The sequence below is a fragment of the Lissotriton vulgaris genome, chromosome 4_1 (genome assembly GCF_964263255.1).
Source record: "Lissotriton vulgaris chromosome 4_1, aLisVul1.2, whole genome shotgun sequence".
NCBI lineage: Eukaryota > Metazoa > Chordata > Amphibia > Caudata > Salamandridae > Lissotriton > Lissotriton vulgaris.
The window spans coordinates 1,552,911,731-1,552,932,039 of NC_141691.1; positions in this window are offsets into that span (position 1 = coordinate 1,552,911,731).

Sequence of the window (20,309 nt, forward strand, 5' to 3'; positions counted from 1 at the left end):
ACAATACACAGTCATTCTCCATGTCACACGTGTACTGTTTGGCCTATTGTTACTCTCTCTCTCTCTCTCTCTCTTTCTCTCTCTCTCTCTCTCTCTCTCTCTCTCTCTCTCTTTCACCCCTCCACACTTTCCCTCTTCCTAGCGACGGGCACCTAATTGGCGAACCTGGTGCACCTCCTGATTGGCCCCAAATACCACAAGTATTTGCACAAATTCGTCCTAAATAAAACTGTATCGATACCACGTTACTACCTCTCCTTTTCTGCTAAATATGGATGAAATTTAAATCGGCCATAAGGAAAGGGACAGGTAAGACGACTAAGGTTCCCTAAATCTGACCCACAGTCAGGGAGCTATTTGTCAGTGGCTTCTATGATAAAAATGTGTCTGTGGTAATGCGACCTTCCCCATTCCAAATTGTCTCCATACCCCAAGCAGTAAGAAATGATCGAGACACCCCCGTCTTCCCAAAATGCCCCCAGTTTGGTATCAGCTGCCCTGAACGAGAATCTGAAAAACGCCCCTTGCTCCAATTCGCCGTGTTCCTATCGTTTCCCATAAGATCCCACCCGCCCCAAGGATAAGTTTAATAATGATCGCAAGCCCCCCCCGAGTTTTTGTAGTAACCAGGTTGCGAGAATTTATATAGAAAGTTAGAAAGATGTGTGCAAAGTTAAAATTAGATCGAAAACCGAAAGGACTTGTTGCAGTAAACCTTGTTGAAAATAGGATGTTTTGATGTAATGGAGAGTCGTTTAGCCTATGTTCATCCCTCAGAAGGATGCCTATCAGACTATGGTGAATAGCACGTTGCACTTTTTCGTAAGATAACAAAGTCCTGAAGACCGGCCTAGCCTTGCAAGACTCGTACTAGGGAAATGGGTCTCTACCAGAAGAACTGACATCTACTGTAATAGACGAATGCAATGAATGGGTACCAGACCTCATACCACGACAAATAAATGTGATAACCAACAAAACGCCAAAGAATTAGCCACAAAGGGAAGTTGTAGGAAATCCAGCAAACCCATCATCAATTGTTTATACGTTGACTGCAAATTTCAAATGTAGCGGGTGTTTACCCCAGTTGCTTGGTGTTGGGAGAGAAATAGATTTATGTAACTACCTTCTTCTGCAAAATCTCTAAAGACTGTCTTTTCAAACTCATTTAAGGGTACCACTGTCGGAGGAGAAAAGAGACCGGATGTGGGAGCACGCGGCCTGACTGCGGATCATGGAACCTCAGCAACGGAGGCCAAGGCGAGAACACAGCAGTAAAGAGTCGCAGGATGAGGCACTGTTTCAGACAAAGCTAAGGAAAGGGCTGACCTGAAGCCCCTGCCCTATGATCGACGTGTGCCAAAAAGTCCCCGCTCTCTGAACCTGGTTATGGACCCGCCTGTCTCAAATTCTCCGTCCCCCTGATCTGTTCCCGACTTGGCCCTGCTCCATCCCCTCCTCCTCCGACCTACCATAAGGACTGTTCACACACACACCTCTCCACCTGAACTTCCAAGTTCCTCCAAATCCTACTGAGCTATCCAGAGAAGGGTATTCCCTGCGTCAAAAGGGAGGGAGCTCCGACTAAGTAGACCACGAACTATGTTAATCTCAGAACGGTGACCTAGAACTCCACCAAGGGTCGCCCCTAAAGAGAAGATGAACGAAGTATGTGGTTCTACCCGCTGCTGAACGCCTCGATGATGATGGAAGCAACAGGAAATACCCACCACAGAGACTCAAGAAACAAACAGACCCCACAACTCAACGACAATCGCACTTTTCATCACAATCCTTCCTCTGCCTCCTAATAACTATGCTCTGGGTCACGGAAGAAAATGCACCTGCTCCAAAACCGTAACGCATTTCTCCTATGAGGTCTGGCGAAACAAAACAAAATGTACCCCTGCCCGCAGACCTCCAACGGCTCAATCCACATGAACATTCCTGTTGACAGAACGAATTGTAATCCGGGTGCTTAACAGTGCCAACAGAAGACGACAAAGACACTGTGAACTCTGATTTTTATTTTTATTATATCTCATTTCTCTCCCAACCACCATTGGACTGACTATGCTCTCGCCGAGTACAAAAAGGACTTACTTATATGATAACTTACCAGTTCCTATTCCAAATGACTATAAGTATCTATGGTCTGTACCCAACGCCCTCGCTACATAATTCTAGTCTGATATTACAGTACTATGACTTTTTCTGCAACCAACTTAACGATGAACCCGCCTACTAGATGATGAGATTTTTCAATGTGATGTTTATAATGTGATGTTTATGTACAGTTCTTTTGCCTAAGTCCCCTCTCCCTTATTTATGACCGCTGCAATAGGTATAGATAGGAAATAGGCCAGCAAGATGTCTTGGAAATGTTAAAGGGAGGACTGTGGAAAATCAATACAGTTTAGTGAACATTATCTACGCCATCTTGCCTTTCTCCGATGCCACACTTTCCGTCATGCACATCTGCCATATTTTAGCCGTCACGATCAGAATCACCCTCACGTAAGACCCCCCCCCCACACCGGTCATTCCCACTCTCACCTGCCTTGCGCATAGGCAGCAGCCATTTTGAGCATCATGGTCTCCCGGCCCCTCGCTGATAGCCAGCGCGTCTCTCTCTCTCTCTCTCTCTCTCTCTCTCCTAACCTCGCAAACATCCCCCGCACGTTGACAACCCCCGCTCTCTCATGCCTTGGGTCATAAACCCCTCTTCAGCGCAGCTCCGACACAGAATCCCATCCTGTTCCCAGCGCGACACCTCCCTTCATTCCTTTCATGATCTCAGATCCTTTTGATGCAAACCCCCTTTTCCTGTGTCCCCGTTTGTCTTCCTTATTCCCAGGCCACCACCTGGCCCTGCGGATACTGTTTATTACCCCGTACAGTAGGAAGCTTCCCCTCCCCATCAAAAGACCCTCGAGCCGATCAAAGCCCCCACCCTATGAGATCCGATCAACCCCATGCATTCCGTGAATCGGCGGAATGCCCTGCTGCGCGACAATCATCACCTGTTGTGACCGGGGTGGGGAATTCAACTGTAAATGTATGTGGGAACGGGCCTGTAGGGGAGATTCCGAGGATGTTCTTTCAAATATCAAAATGTGGCGAGAATGTGTTACGTGCAATAAAGGTCATAAACCCTAGTATAAGAGGCCAGGCCTCAGAAATGTGGTTAGAGCACCTCGTGATGATACTTGCTGTCTGAATTGATGTGTTCTCCTCCGGAGAGAATAAAATCCTCGTTTCCTGCCTTCCAGTCTCCAGCGCCTGCTTCTTCGTTGATTAATATTGGTGGGTCATAGAGGCGACACCGCCGGGCAACATAAAAGGGTCTTTGGTTACTGGTTGTCTTTGAACCCCTTTTTACACAGTGGGGTCTCCAATGTAAGCTTGTCCTTTCAGCCCATCCTCCGGTTGGAAATTTTCCATATTATTACTAGCTAGTGTGTTTGACATTGACATGCCAAAGGAAGAATCCCTATCCACACAACGCCCCAGTATAACTCCTCTACCATGATACACATCTATTCTCACTGTTGAGTCGGTCTGGACAGCAAATGCCCAATCATTAACCATTACCAACTGGGAGGTCCAGTAATATTTCCACGGGTTACGGAGAGCAATACTTCCCTTAATGCCAATCTGGTGTGCTACCTTTCCGAGTAAGGCTCTCGTTAAATTATCCACTTTGGCAAAGTATGAATCTGGACTTTAGAAAGGGGTGCACTGAAGCACACAAAGGAATCTGGGAAAACAATCATCTTATTAGAATGCTTCCCCTCCCAGAAGTAAAATTTGGTGCCTCCACAAGTGTGCCATCTGCCTTAAAGCTGGCAAAACATATCATCCCATTTTCCTTTAGACAATCCTCCTTGTCATAAGTTATTTATGCCGAGATATACAAACCCTTTCTGTATAAACCTAAGTGGGCATGGCCAGACTTCCGGTGGAGCTCATGAATGATTTAAACCAGGTTATGTGTCAGCTTCAGTATTTGTCAAAGCGTTTAATGAGCCTCAGCATTCTAGGAATTGAATATTTAGGTTCTGCCAGATAGAGCAAGATGTTGTAAGTGTAAGTGTACTTGAGAATACATCCTTTCCCACATCGGAGGCCTCTGAACAGTGCAGGGCCCTGAGACCTCTTTTGGTGATTTGTTGCGCTATATAAAAGCCTTTGACATTTGACATCCCTCCAAATCCAGTTTGCCAATTGCTCAAGTGCTCAAGTGCCAGCACTAAGCCTGGGCAGATTTTGCGGAACTCCGCTAAGTGACCCAAAAACTCTGCTGCGCTACGTGGAGTTCTGCATGTTCTGCATTAGGTCACCCCGTTTGCACTGATTTTTAGCACAAGTGTTTGTCCTGCGCTGGAAAATTAGCGCAAATGGCACCATGCTCGGCTCAAGAGGGCTCTGCTTCTTTCTGCTACTCCAGTTGATGTTCTAATCGAGAGGCAGCTTCCTCAACGCAAATGAAGGTTTCTCAATGCGAGCATTAGTGACCATCCGCGCCCGCCCGCATTAAGAAATCTTGCTGGGAGGTGGTCTGGAGTAAGATTTCCCTTGCTCGCTCTAACCAACTTAACGTTGGCGCAGGAGGTAAAAATTTGCTCCGCTTTGTGGGAAAAACTCTGCAAACTCCGCAAGCAGGCGGAATTTTACGCCTAGGCCTCGCCAGTGCAAACAACATTGAGAAAATGGGTCAGCCCTGCCTTGCCCCCAAAGAGAATTCCTTTTATAGATGACTTTGTTAACCCTAACTCTTTCTTTGGGTTCCTTAAGTGTTATTCAGGATACAGATCATGGGGCAAATCTATTTTTCTAAGAATAGCAAGTAGGAAGGCTCATTCCAATGAGTTAAATGGTTTTTCAGAATCTAATGAGAGTATCACTACATGTACCCTGATAATATGAGTAATATGTGCTTTCTGCAAGCACCTAAACAGTCTCCTAAGATTATATCTAGGGCAGCGATAAGACATACATCCTAATTGGTCCAAGTTAATTATCTTATCTATGATAGAATATAAGTGACTTGCTTTAAAAAAAAAACATTTTTAACTTCCTATGTTTGGTACAGAGATCGGCCTATATGATGCGCATTCATCAGGTAGCTTTCCCCTATTTATAAATCAGCACTATATGGCTAGGCTCCTGTCTAAAGAGTACTTCCCCTCTTTTTGCAATCTTTATAACATCTGGTGAGTAGGTTTCTCAAGCTTACTAATCAGACAGTTAATAAAATCCACAAGGACTTCATTGTGGGCCTGTGCTTTACAGACCTTGAGATCCCTAATAATTTCCCCAACTTCATCCAGTATTATTTTGTCTTCTACAGTATCTCTATCTTGTGTGAGAATCTGTGTTATGATGGAGATATCTTTCCATTCCTTCTGCATCCTCTGGTGCCAGGCCAAGTCCAGATTTATGCAGCAAAAATTCAAGTAAGCATTTAAAGTGAACTGCATTTACCATAATGCTAAGGGGTGAACTGTGCTGGGAGGTGAAGTAGTGTGCTCCCATCCCACTTCATTTTGAAAAGGCTCCCTTGAGTCACTGAGCCGACAAGCTTTTGGAGATGCACCTGTATACCAGAGAGAGGTACTGAGACCTGAGAGGGTTGTGGCAGCTCTCTCAGCAACCCCAGATGAAATTCGTTTTCATCTCTACTGATGACAGATAGTATTCAGAAACATATGTGGCTAGCGATACACAGCACTAGCCTGCACCAACCTTGGTGAAACACTCCAACAAAAATTCAAATAAGCATTTAAAGTGAACTGCATTTATCATAATGCTAATGGGTGAACTGTGCTGGGAGGTGAATCAGTCTGCTCCCCCCCCACTCATTTTGCAAATGCTAGTGCTAGTTCCTCTCCTGATGTCACTAACTCCCACGTGAACAGTAGCTGAAGTGGGTGGGATCTATTGGGAACAACATTCCCAATCTTTTTTTAACGTCACAATAACAGTTCCCCTAACTTTTGTTAAAAAGCAACCTTCCCTGGGTGGTTAATGATGACCTTCAAGGAAGGGAGGGGGTCTTATGTACTGTGATGGATAGGAAGACGAAAACGTCTAAAGAAACGACAAGCCTTCTCTGCAAGATGCCTGCTATCTGAAAGAAATGTCAATATGAGTAAATGGCTAATCTGCAAGTCTAAAAGCTGATTTGAATTTAGTATAGGCTTTAATTGACAGAGCTGTTTGATGATTCCTGGTGACAAAGATGTATTCTTTTTAATTGGGTGTTAGCAGCTGAGTTCTTTAGTGCTTCCTTATAAAGAAACTTTGAAACAGACTTGCGCTAGGCTAGGTACAGTTTGATCGCATATTATTAAAAATATATATTTTGAAAGCATTTTTTTATCTGAAAAAATAAGAGACAGATTTGTACACTGACGGGAGCCCGTTTCTCGCCAGGGCAACGGGGTAAATGACTCCATCACCCTGATGGAGATGGCACCTGCCAGATTTAGAAATGACCGCCAAGCAGGAGGTTATTCCTAAAGCAAATCCTTTTTATAAGCCCGACAAACTCATGACCCGCTGCCTAATACCCTTCGGATGTCTTGTGAATTTTCAATTATAGGGAAGTTTCAAACACATGCAGTGGAATTCTGTCCAACCGATACTTTTTTCATATTCAACAATAAAATCTATTTACAACAGCAAGGAACTGAAATGGAAGCAAAATGGGTGCCATCATATGCCTGCATTGTGATGGGGGAAGACTGCCAGTGAAATGAGAGATTTGAAAACTTTAATAGCAACATACATTTTTTCAAGGACATTCCACTGATGTGGCAATGTTCATAATCTTCACTGACAGACTATATCAAGGAACTATCTAACAACAAATCGGAAATAACAGTGACATCATCCATCTCCAAATGGGAAATCGAATACCTCGATTTGAACATGTACGTAGAATACAATAAACTACAAAGCAAAATACCTTGGAAAACTAGAGTTTCAAATTCAATGTTACATGCTATCAGCTGTCATCCCAAAACCAGTGTCTCCTTTACAAATAGGAGAATTCCGAGGAGCAAGAAGAAATTGTAGCAAAAGGGAGCATTATTTGCTACAATCACCACTAGTGTAAAGATTAATTTTAGGAGCATGTGTGTAGTGTTTTTACATGAGTGCAGTGTTTTCATACTAGTGTGGCACATTGAATAATAAACAATATCCAATACATTCATTCATTGCAGACTTGGCCTTTCCATCTCTCCCTATTTCAGCGCTGAGAAAGCTGTCAAAAGGACGAAACACATGTTGGCTACATCATGATCAATCATACGTAAAACGGGGGCAATTTCAGTTTTTTACTGTCTCTTACCACCAGGGTTTGGCTGGCAGTGAATGACAGTAAAAAAACGGCTATACATCTACCTATCCAAATTGGACGAACAGACATTTTGCCAATTCGCAAAGTAGTCACCGCCGTAGCCAAACCTGTGGTCCGCCAACATTTATATCGGGGGCAGACCACTGTGTCGCTGGGGAGGGGGTTCCCTCTCTGCGAACATCTAAATCAGGCCCTAAAGTTCTACACATTTCTCAGCAGTCTACATTATACTGTGTGGAATACAATATTTAAAAAAATGACTTGCCTATTCACAGTGCTTTTAGTTGCAGGCTGAGACCTCCTGGTGCTATTGATATAAATGTCACTATTCCCCCACTGCGCCAACCAGGATTCCATTCTGTGAATGTTTGGTTATCCACAAAGACATCAGCAGTGATCATATTAACCAATCGAGCTCTCATATGGAAAAAAGAACACTTTTTCCAGCGGTTGCTTTAACTTGCATTTAATATTTAATTTAAGGAGCACATGCTATATTTTATATTTGTTTACTGGAATGTGAAAGGCCAACAAAACAGTTATACAAGATTGCATTCTTTTTAGCCATGTCCCAGATCTTGACTCCACGCTGACTGACCCCCCCCTGCCATAGCACTCAAAATCACAGTTCTCATACTTTATTTATGCAGTTCAACCACTGTGCATGGATGATTTAAGCTGATGCACAAATCTCTGACTCTCTTCTCTATGGGCTAACCAAGGAAGTAGATTGCCTGCTTGTAGTATTTCCACAAATGAGAGGCAGCTTTAGATTTTTATGACCAATTTATTCTCTTAGAAGAGAGGAACAGCACACCATGTCCCTTGACAATCATCCCAGGTCACTCCAGCCAGCAACTGACTGGAATCTAGAACCATTACTAAGCTAAGCCTTAACAAAAATTCCAAAAATAACACTAAAGTTAAAGAGGAATTACAAAACTAATAAACAACGCCCCACAATAAATTGAATATAGCACATCTTCCCTCTTAACCAAAACAACATTGTAGTGTCCCCACTACAATAATACACAGACACGGGGATATGCATTCAACCCTTTATTCCTGCGTCCACTCAGTTCCCCGTCCCTACTCTAACTAACTCCTTCCTGTCCTGTCCCCACCTCTTCCCTTCTGCCCACCTTGCTCCGCCCACCCGAGCTACTGGACTGCAAACCTTTACATCTCCCCCTTTCTTAATGAAATAACAAATGAAATAGAGATTAGTCCATCTCTACAATCAGTCTCTTAGGAGGCTGCACGTGACGTCGGGGTCTCGATGGTGTGGACACAATGCATTCAGTTGGTGGTTCCTTTGCCGATGAATGTCCAGTGTCGGGTGCGACAGATTCAGGATCATCTCGACCCTCAGGCATGAGGGTTCTGGTTGTGCTTTCATTGTCTTCAGGAGGACATTTCTTGAAGTGAGAGGCGTTGCGTGTGATTCGCCGATTTTCCGATTCTGCGGTCACCATGGTGCCCTTTTGCTGTACAATTGTGAGAGGCTCGTCCCTGAAGCGACAGTCAGTCTTTTGGCGCTGTTCTTGTTTGACAAGGACTCTGTCGCCTTCCTTCAGGGAGGGGGACCGGGCTCTTCGCTTGTGGTCCGCATATTCCTTAATTTTGTCCTTGTGGCGTTGATCTGCTGCGGCCATTTCTCTGTACTGTTGGTCCGAGAGGGGCTTTCTCAGTGCTCCGTCCCATGTTGGGATCCGATTCCTCTTTGTCCTCCCGAGCATGAGAGTGGCAGGGCACTGGCCCGTTGTAGAGTGTGGAGTGGTTCTATAAGCGCACAGGACCTCGTTCAGCGCTGATCTCAGATCTTTCTTCTCAGCGGTGGCTTGCTGGAATGTTCTCTTAATGGTGGACATGAATCTCTCCACAGTGCCGTTGGCCTGGGGCCTGAGGGGCGTGACTTTCCGATGTTGAAAGTCCATGTGCTTCGCAAAGTCGCTGAATTCATGACCGTTGAACGGGGGCCCATTGTCTGTCTTGATGACCTTGGGGACGCCCCATGTCGCAAAGATTTCTTCAAGTACCTTGAGGGTGCAGGGGGCACTGGTGGATGATATGAACTGGGCCACTGGAAATCGGGAGTACTCATCCATGATGACAACTACGTACTTTCCTGATTGTAGGGGCCCATAAAAGTCCATGGCAACTTCCTGACACACCCCATCGGGCAATGGGGTCATCTGTAGAGGTGCAGGTGGGTTACTGTGGCTGGTTAATTGACAGGGGAGACAGTCTTTCAAGGTGTCCTCAACCATCTGGTCGAGGGTTGGAAACCAGACACGCTCTCTCAGTGCTCTTTTGGTGGACACGACCCTTCGATGGCCTTCGTGAGCGAGGTCGATTACTCCTTGTCTCAGTGCCACCGGGATGACTAGTCTGTGATCTCTCAGAAGGAGGCCATCGTCAGTTACAGAGAGTTCGTCAGAGACATGTCGGAAGGCCTGGAGTTCTTTCTTGATGGCGGGGTCTTCTTCTTCCTCCTGCGGGTTGTATCTCCACCTGTTGGATTGGATGCGCTTCAGCACTGTCTGTAGGATGTTGTCTTGGTTGGTCGCTTCTCGAATGGTGTGCATGGGGATAGCCGGTGGACGAGCATGCCCAGTCACAAAGTGAATGTATTCTTCCGCGATGGAAGGCGCAATCTGTGAGGATTCTCGGGGGTGGCGGGACATATAGTCGGCTGGATTCTCCGCCTTCCCCGGTTGTGGACGATTGTGAACGTATACTCTTGTAGCCGTAGGCCCCACCTTTCGATCCTGGGGGGCATCTTGCATTTGGGGTTTCCATAGATTGCGACAAGTGCCTGGTGGTCGGTTATGAGTGTGAAATGTTTCCCGTATACGAAGATGTGGAAGTGCTCACACGCCCACACAACGGCCAAGCTCTCCTTCTCAGGTTGGGAATATTTCTTTTCGGGGTCAGTGAGGCTCCGACTGGCGTAGGCGATGATCCGCCTCTGGTCTGATTCGTTATCGTATTGAGCCAGGATGGCTCCCACGCCCACGGGGCTGGTGTCCACGGTGATTTCTGTTTTCCTCCTGGGGTTGAAATACGAGAGGCAATCGGCCGATTCCACGGCGTGTTTGATGTCTCTAAAGGCATGCTCACATTCCGGGGTCCAATCAAAAGGCTGGCCAGCTTTCGTGAGGAGCCTCAGCGGGTGACTTACGGTGGCATAATCACGAATGTAGCGGGCGCAGTAGCTCGCCATTCCAAGAAAGGAGCGCAGATCATTGAAGTCAGCCGGACTCTTGGTGTTATTGAGCATGGCGATCTTGTCAGGGTCCGGTTTCATGCCATTGGACGAGAAGATGTGACCGAAGAATTTCAAGGTGGATTGATGAAATTCGCATTTTCCTTTGTTGAGAGTCAAGTTGGCGTCCATCAAGGCGTGGCAGACACGGTCAAGGGCGATGTCGTGCTCTCGCATGTCTGATCCGTAAACCAAGATCTCATCGCTGTAATTGAGGGCGTTCGGTATGTGCTGGATGACAAGACGTATCGCCTCTTGGAAAATTTCAGCAGCCGATGAGACGCCAAAACGGAGCCGTTTGTAGCGGAATAGACCAAGGTGCGTGGCGAAAGTTGTGATGGAGCAAGAGCTGTCGTCCAGTTCGAGCTGATGGTAGCCCTTCTTCAGGTCCAGTTTAGAAAACACTTTCGCCCCTTTGAGCGCTGTGATCATGTCGCTCAAATGTGGGCCGGGGTGTCTCTCCCTTTTGATAGCCGTGTTCGGCAGGCACATGTCCACACAGAGACGGACTTTTGTTGGGGGCCCCTTTCTTGGGGACAATGACTACTGGGGACACCCAGGGTGTGGGGCCCTCGGTGCGCTCGATGATGTCGGCGTCCAAGAGTTCCTGCAGTTCGTCTTCAACCGCAGATTGCAAGTGAAAGGGCACTCGCCGTGGATGCTGGGCCACTGGCTTGATTCGTTCATTTATGTGCAGATGTATTTTCCGACCTTTCAATTTGCCCAGGCCCTGGAATAGCGATGGAAATTTCACAGCATAGTCTGAGCTGTCATTCACATTGAAGAGGACATGCACCAAGCGAAGGCGTTCAGCGGTGGGGAGGCTCAACAGACAGTCGGCATCAGGTCCTTTAATGACGTGGATGACTGCCGGGATGGAGATGTCGCCGTGCGTGAGCGTGGTGTCGAACTTGCCTAGACACGGGAGTGGTTTCCTCGACATCCAGGTGTACACACGGACAGGCGCAAAACGCAAGTGAGGTTTTGTGACCATGCGTTCATGTTCAGCAACTGAGATGTAGTTGAGCGACGCGCCACTGTCCATCACGAATTTAGCTGCGTGGTTGCCCACCTTGATGTTGAGACGTGGGTAACGTTTGAGCTGATCGTTGTCAGCGATGTTGATGTATTCAGTGGTGTATGAAGACCGCCTGGACGAGGACGATCTTGATTCTCTTGATGGAGAACGACGGTCCCATCTGGAGCGTCGAGACTCGTGGCTGGAGTGAGAAGACGCTGGAGATCGAGTGGATTCACCCTGAACTGCTCTGACGTGGTGATGTTTGGTCTCAGATCTCGAGGGCCTCTGCTGGCTGTCGCGTCTGTCATTGTCACTGCGTCTTTCTCTGTGGTATTCGCCACACATGGCCTCAAAGTGATTGGACCGTCCGCATTTTCTGCAACGTTGGCCCATGGCAGGGCAGGAGTCGATGTGAGGGTAGTCGTATCCGCACCTGAAGCACCGCCTCGTGCGGTCGGATCGTCAATCTCTCCTCTCAGGTTCTTTCCTTCTGTAGTCCGGGCGCCGCCTGGGCGAAAATCTGGAGCGTCGTGACCTGTCACGCGGGTTGCTTCTACTGCTTTCACGATGGTCCGGTCTTCCATGTCGTCGGTCGGAGACGCGGTTGGCATGTTCATTGCTGGTACTGGGTGTGGTTTCGATGTCCGCTGCATTTTCTTCAGCCTGGTCGTACAACCGGGAGTTCTCCTCGATTTCCGCGAGTTCCTGCGGTTTTCTTAGCAGTCGTCGTCTCAGCGACTCCGAATGACATCCAGAGATTATTTGGGATTTGATGGCTGCATCAGGCGAGAAGTTTGTGAAATCACAGTATTGGGACTGTCGTCGTAGTCGATGTATGAAAGAGCTCAGTGGTTCCTCTTTTCCTTGGCGCTGCTGGTGGAACTTGTGTCGCTCGTAGTCTACATTTCTCTTGTGCAGAAAGCGGTTATTTAGCACGTCTCTCACTTTGGCATACGTGTCGCCTTCTGCGGTTGGGATCTCTCGCACGATCTTGCTTATCTCACGCCCCCCTAGGTTGCGAAGGGCTATTATCTTGTCTTTGTCCGGCTCTATCTTGGACCCGTCGATGTAATCCTCAAAGTCCTCTAGCCACTCTTGCCATTTTAGGCCCATGCTGCTTCCGGTTGTAACTGTTAGTGGCTCCGGTGCTCGTAGATGCGTTCCTCCTTTGACCTCCCTTTGCGCGGGAGGGTTAGACATCTTGACGGTGGGCCTTCAGTGCTTGTTTCCAACTTTTATTTCGGTCACCGTTGTACGTTTCCAAGAGTTGTTGTTATTTTAGCTACCAATGCTTGTTTGGTTCTTGTTGCCAGGGTTCACTTGTCTCGGCTTGTTATTGTCGCTGCCAGTGCTTGTTTCAGTTCTTGCCTGACTCAAAGATGGCCGCCGTCCATTCATATAGGGTTTGTCTTCCAAGCTGCCTGACCTTAAGATGGCCGCCCCCTCTGCAGCACACGAGGTTCTCTCCCTCGCTCCAGACACACACACTCAGGGCCACTGGACTCACAGTTGCAGGTCTCTGGTCTTCGGGTAAGGTGGAGGTGGGTTTCGCAGCTCGGCGGGGCTTTCTGGTTCCGCGCGCCGACCTGATGCCTAGTCTCACGCATCAGGCGGCAAGGTTTCACTTTTACGACGGTGTCGGTGCTGGCTGTGGGGCGCTTCACCGCTCGCTTGTGGTGCGCTTCTCCCGCCCCCGCGGGGCTTCAACAGGTGCTGGGGCAATGTCGGAGTGGGCTCCCGACCTTCACTCACGTTCTCGTCGGGTCTTCGCGCCTCTGGGTCTTGCGCGTCCAGCGCAACTGGCGCTCTTTCTTCAGGCGCTTCGGCGCTTTCACTTCTCGGCTGCACTTTCTCGGTTCTTCCCGCTTTCGAGCGGCAGCCGGGTCACTCCTAGGGGGCCTCACTTTTGGCACCGCATGGTCACTGTCGCAGCGGAGCTCTGGACGCTCCACGCTGCGGGACGGGGCTCACTCGGGTGGGTTTGCTTCTGGATCCCACCCTCGTCGCCAGTTGTAGTGTCCCCACTACAATAATACACAGACACGGGGATATGCATTCAACCCTTTATTCCTGCGTCCACTCAGTTCCCCGTCCCTACTCTAACTAACTCCTTCCTGTCCTGTCCCCACCTCTTCCCTTCTGCCCACCTAGCTCCGCCCACCCCAGCTACTGGACTGCTAACCTTTTTTTTTTTTTAAACCTTTATTCGCAACAAGTAATGGAAGACAAGCATGAGGTCATCAAAGACGTACATACAAAGCATACAAAAATTCAGGTGTAGTGTAATGTAGCGGCATACAGACATTGTCCAGGTGTCATATCCAGAAGGGGATGCGCAGAGGGCAAAAATGAGGTCATGGCAACAATAGTGGCACGAGACGTAGCACATCATTACAGAGTACTGCACTGCTAACCTTTACAAACATTTTATAAGAACTGTATGAAAACTACAGAAATTAATACAAGTGTAATTAACATATAGACTTTAAGGCCAAATATCATCTTTTACATTTCCAGGAATACCTATCCGCCTCCTATCCTAGGTCTGCTCATAGCCAACCTAGAAAAGAATGTAGAAGAGACAGATGTTGGTCCACCTGAGAAAGAATCATTGTTGATTACTGCAGAGGGAACACATCCCCATTTGACCCCAATACGTCTGCAGAGGACACCACAGGACCAACCACAGCAATCTGATAGCTAGCATTATCCACACGCTCATTTCTGCTGTCACTACAAACATCAACCAGCCTCCATTCATTTGCTGCTATAGCTGTAGACACATCACTGGGCAAAACAACCTCACAACCCTTCTTGACCAATGCAGCACTCCTCTTGCTCTACCATTTACAATTCGGCATCAAAATAGCCTGTTTGGATATCTTCACAACTTGTATATTTGGATACCATTTTGATTAACCTTTGCCTGCACCAGGTGGTCTTCTGATTCTTTCCAAATCCCCATCCTGAAAACATACTCTTTCACCCTCTGTTGATGTCATCATATCTCGATTTACTTTTGGCTTGTGCCAGCTCAACTTTCTGCCATATGTCATTCAGATTTATAGAACTGCAATCTGCCTGTGTACTGTCCAAAACCCTTCTGGGATACTATTCATTAAATGAATGCCTCCCTTCCAACAAAACGTATAGAGCCACACCTGTTTGGAGTGTAGAGCATTATGAAAACTCCACAACCTCTGTGCCACAACATCACTGACATCTGAGCCTGAAGCTACAGACAACTGGCTGGAGTCCTTCATCATTCAGTTCATTCTCACTACAATACCATTCTTTTGTGGGCAGTACAGTGCTACTGACAAATGATTTATACCATGCAAAACCAAAACAACTGCATACACGCAGGCTTGAATTGCACTCCATTGTCTGTCACTTAGGAATTCCTTCTCTTTGAAAAATCTCCTTCAAGAACTCAGTGACTTCTTAGGTGCTAGGTTCTCTCATAAATTTGCACTCAACTCACTTGAAAAATTTGCAGCAACAACCAAAGCATATTCCATGATCTCCTGCAATCCGTTCCATAGCCCTGTGAATTCTATCCCCAAATTTTAGCCTGCTGTTTTGGAAAACTCCACTGGTGACCAAGGCGTGCTATGGGTGCGATTAAATCTATCTGTTCCCACGCATTCTACACAACACACCTCATAAGTCTAAACCTCAGCATCCATCCCTGGACACCAATAGTACTCTTGAAGCCATTTTTTTGTGCCTCTCATTCTTGCATTACACATATGGGTCAATCTCACCAGGCGTGACCTTAACTCCTTCAGAGCTCCCTCTCAAAACCAAATCCCCTTCAAAAGTCAGTTCATATTGTACATTAAAATAAGCCTTCAACTCAAACTCCAAATTACCTTCTATGGGCCACCCTCCTGAAATGAATTTTTTTACGGCTGTTAAACAAGTGTCAGGTTCTGAGCACCTTCCCATATACTGGTTACTCCTCTTTTCAATAGCTTCCTCAGTAGTTCCGAAGTGATTAATTGTCTACAAAACGTGAGTAATACTCACATCACAAACGATTATGACTGATCCTTATCCTTGGGTGGAGCACTTCCCTTAATGCATCTATTAAACTCAAAAAGTGCTTGATTCCATCTGCAAAGACACGATAACCTAGATACTAAAAGTACTCTTTCCAAAACAATCAGGTCATCCTGTTCAGACTCACTGAAGACAAGAATATCGTCCTGATAGGCCAGAATATCTCCCATGCACCAAACAAATTGTACATCGGTTTTTGAAAAACTGATGCTGCTGAGGCTAACCCAAATGGCATGCGCAAAAATTTGAATGCATCCAATGGTGTATGAAAAGTGGTACGAGACCTAGACTCCTCACTGAGTTCCACTTGAAGGCAATTAGACAACACAAAAATATCAGATTGTAGCACCATAAGAGTGACTTATTATGTGTGTATTTGTCACCGTACAGTACCATGAAAATTATTTCTTGTTGTTTCCTGGCATATAAGCCATTACCGGCATTCTGAGGTGTATATATCTAGTAGGATATTTGCTGTTGTTTAGCATATGACTTAACGTGTGATGATTATTTATACTTGTTCATTTTTTTCCCTTTCTTTTTTTAGTTTTGTCTACTTCTTTTCCCTTTTCAGTTTCTCTTCTTTTAATTTTCTGTACTTCGTCTCCATACACATATATATGTATGTACACTGCAGTATCATTATGACGTACTAATATTGCTGTACACATCAGCCTTGAAAAAGCCCTTGAATTGATAGCGTCATGGGCGAAACACGTGTTGGCTGTTCCTTTACCTATATCACCCCAATCATTTGTTAGGAAATAAAACATGGAATTTTGCACATGATCTCTGGAAATTAGGACATTTATTCCAAAAACGGATTCACAATTAGCAGGATTTGTCACTTTCTACAATTGTCTCTTGAAGTTTGGTGGACCTTTGGGGTGTAACCTACTCACAGGTTATCTTACATTTGCATAGCAAATTAGGGTCCTGTCTGGTTGTGCATGAACCACACAAGCTATACATCCCCATAATATATAAACTTCAAATTTAACTCTATCAGTTGCCATTAAATACTTCTCAAACATTTTAAACAAATGCTTCCAGTTCTAATTTTGTATTCCTGCTTCAGGAAAAAAAGAGACCAGAAAATTTGCTTTTGGCATGGTGTACAATTATTCAAACAAGTGTAAAACTGAAACAACAGTTAAGTTTTAATAACCAGTCTAGAAACATCCACCACGGAAAAGGCTTGGCTCATCAATCAGATCTGCATCCACTGTACAAAAGGCTGGAATCATCCAGTCAGATCATCAGAAAGATGAGCCAATAGAAATTGAACAGTAATAAGTTTAGCCAATGAGCAGACCCCAGAGAAAATGATGCTAGTACTGTGAAAATAGTTGCATCTGTAACAAGAATGTGATTCCAATGAAGGCAAGCTACGGGAAAAGCAGCCAACACTACAGGATGAAATGACATTGCACGGTAGGGTGACCAGAAAAAAACTAATTTGAACAAAGAGCGCACGTGGAGTAACCAGCACTCGACTGAAAGGTGAGGGAGTCGAGCGCAGTCCTTCAGCGAGATTCAAGCGTGTGGATGCTCTTAATTCTCAAAGCAGGTTGAGGAAGATAGTAGCATGAGATGGTTCAGATGTGTGTGATGGGTCTGGTTGAACCAATGCACACAAGTAATAGATCACACAAAAATGATCAACCAATTCAGAAAGACCACTGAGATTATTATGAGCATACGGAACGTACCGCTGTGCGGCACGCTCACCAAAAGTCAAAATAGTATTGATGCTGCTGAATCACGTCATATCAATCAAAGTCCTGGTGCTGTTCTGAGAGCAGATATAAGTTAATCCTTGATGCCAAATTGAGTAATTTTTTCACAATTAACAAGCAGCTGTAAGTTTTTATCCTAGATTTATTCTCTTAGAAGAGAGGAATAGCACACAATATTCATTGCCGATCCTCCCAGGTCCAGCTAGCAAACTGACTGGAATCTAGAACCATTGCCAAACGGCGCCTCAACAATTCCAAATAGAACACCAAGGTTAAAGAGGAATTACAATAATAATAAACAATGCCCCACAATAAACAGAATATAACACTGCTGTATTACGTAGTTGGTATACTCTGTGCTAAATCCCATGGAAATGTCTCTTGCTTCTTGTTTTACCAGTTTTTAAGTAAGTAAGTTTTTGTTGTATCAAATTAATTAAAATCATTACAAATTCAGAAATAGAAAAATTATCTAAATTTCCCACATTAAAGCAACATGGATTTCTTAAATACAAATGTTTTTTAGAATTAAATTCTGGAAATTCATAGAAAGGTAAGACAGGAAATAACATTTCTAATTTCTCCAGTTTTTGCTCAGAAAAGGAAAAAAAGAAGACAGATCTTTATATTCTTCTCTCGCTAATGCAATACAGTGAGAGACTACCTCTGACATAATTTGAATCCACTCTGTTTCCAAATCTACTAGCTGCTGTCCACTATCTATTGCTTCTACTTCTCTCATTGACATGACATCTGACATTGCTGGCCCATCATCACAGTGATTCAATCTTCATTTTCAATGTTGTTGTTGGGTCATGATATGACTACGAACTGCATGTCATGGCATTGGTTTTAGAGGGATTTATTTTTAGGTTATTTTTTAGAATTCTGTTGTTACTACTTGCTCTAGGCATTTTACAAGTCCTGATCTCTAGAGGTGTGACAGGCGTTTTACCTACTGTTACCTACACATCAGCAGCAGGTGAGTTCAAATGTTTTTATAAGGTTGAAAGTGGGCCAATGTATGCACTGAATAAGAGAGATACAATGGTTGCCAATATATTGGGAGGCATTTTCTGACAAGTCTGAAGGGAGATACACAATTTGTGTCCCGTCTCTGATATAGGACTGCATTCATTAACAAGCATTTACAATGCAATGGTTTTGCCTTTGTTAAAGTTAGAGCTATTGGCATTGCTCTTGACACTCTGAAGCTCCACTCTGCATTCTGAAGCTCCACTCTGCACTCTGAAGCTCCACTCTGCACTCTGAAGCTCCACTCTGAAGCTCCACTCTGAAGCTCCACTCTGAAGCTCCACTCTGAAGCTCCACTCTGCACTCTGAAGCTCCACTCTGAATCTGAACTCTGAAGCTCCACTCTGAATCTGCACTCTGAAGCTCCACTCTGCACTCTGAAGCTCCACTCTGAATCTGAACTCTGAAGCTCCACTCTGAATCTGCACTCTGCACTCTGAATCTGCACTCTGAATCTCCACTCTGCACTCTGAAGCTCCACTCTGCACTCTGAAGCTCCACTTTGAATCTCCACTCTGCACTCTGAATCTCCACTCTGCACTCTGAAGCTCCACTCTGCACTCTGAAGCTCCACTCTGCACTCTGAAGCTCCACTCTGAAGCTCCACTCTGAAGCTCCACTCTGAAGCTCCACTTTGAAGCTCCACTCTGAAGCTCCACTCTGAAGCTCCACTCTGAAGCTCCACTCTGCACTCTGAAGCTCCACTCTGAAGCTCCACTCTGCACTCTGAAGCTCCACTCTGAAGCTCCACTCTGCACTCTGAAGCTCTACTCTAGACTCTGAAGCTCCACTCTCCACTCTGCACTCTGAATCTCAACTCTGAAGCTCCACTCTCCACTCTGAATCTCCACTCTGAAGCTCCACTCTCCACTCTGAATCTCCACTCTGAATCTCCACTCTCCACTCTGAATCTCCACTCTGAATCTCCACTCTCCACTCTGAATCTCCACTCTGAATCTCCACTCTCCACTCTGAATCTCCACTCTGAATCTCCACTCTCCACTCTGAAGCTCCACTCTGAATCTCCACTCTCCACTCTGAAGCTCCACTCTGAAGCTCCACTCTGAAGCTCCACTCTGAAGCTCTACTCTGCACTCTGAAGCTCCACTCTGAAGCTCCACTCCGAAGCTCCACTCTGAAGCTCCACTCTGAAGCTCCACTCTGCACTCTGAAGCTCCACTCTGAAGCTCCACTCTGCACTCTGAAGCTCCACTCTGAAGCTCCACTCTGCACTCTGAAGCTCCACTTTGAAGCTCCACTCTGAAGCTCCACTCTGAAGCTCCACTCTGAAGCTCCACTCTGAAGCTCCACTCTGAAGCTCCCTCTGCACTCTGAAGCTCCGCTCTGAAGCTCCGCTCTGAAGCTCCGCTCTGAAGCTCCACTCTGCACTCTGAAGCTCCACTCTGAAGCTCCACTCTGCACTCTGAAGCTCCACTCTGAAGCTCCACTCTGCACTCTGAAGCTCCGCTCTGAAGCTCCGCTCTGAAGCTCCGCTCTGAAGCTCCACTCTGAAGCTCCACTCTGAAGCTCCACTCTGCACTCTGAAGCTCCACTCTGAAGCTCCACTCTGAAGCTCCGCTCTGAAGCTCCACTCTGAAGCTCCGCTCTGAAGCTCCACTCTGAAGCTCCACTCTGAAGCTCCACTCTGCACTCTGAAGCTCCACTCTGAAGCTCCACTCTGAAGCTCCACTCTGAAGCTCCACTCTGAAGCTCCACTCTGCACTCTGAAGCTCCACTCTGAAGCTCCACTCTGAAGCTCCACTCTGAAGCTCCACTCTGAAGCTCCACTCTGCACTCTGAAGCTCCACTCTG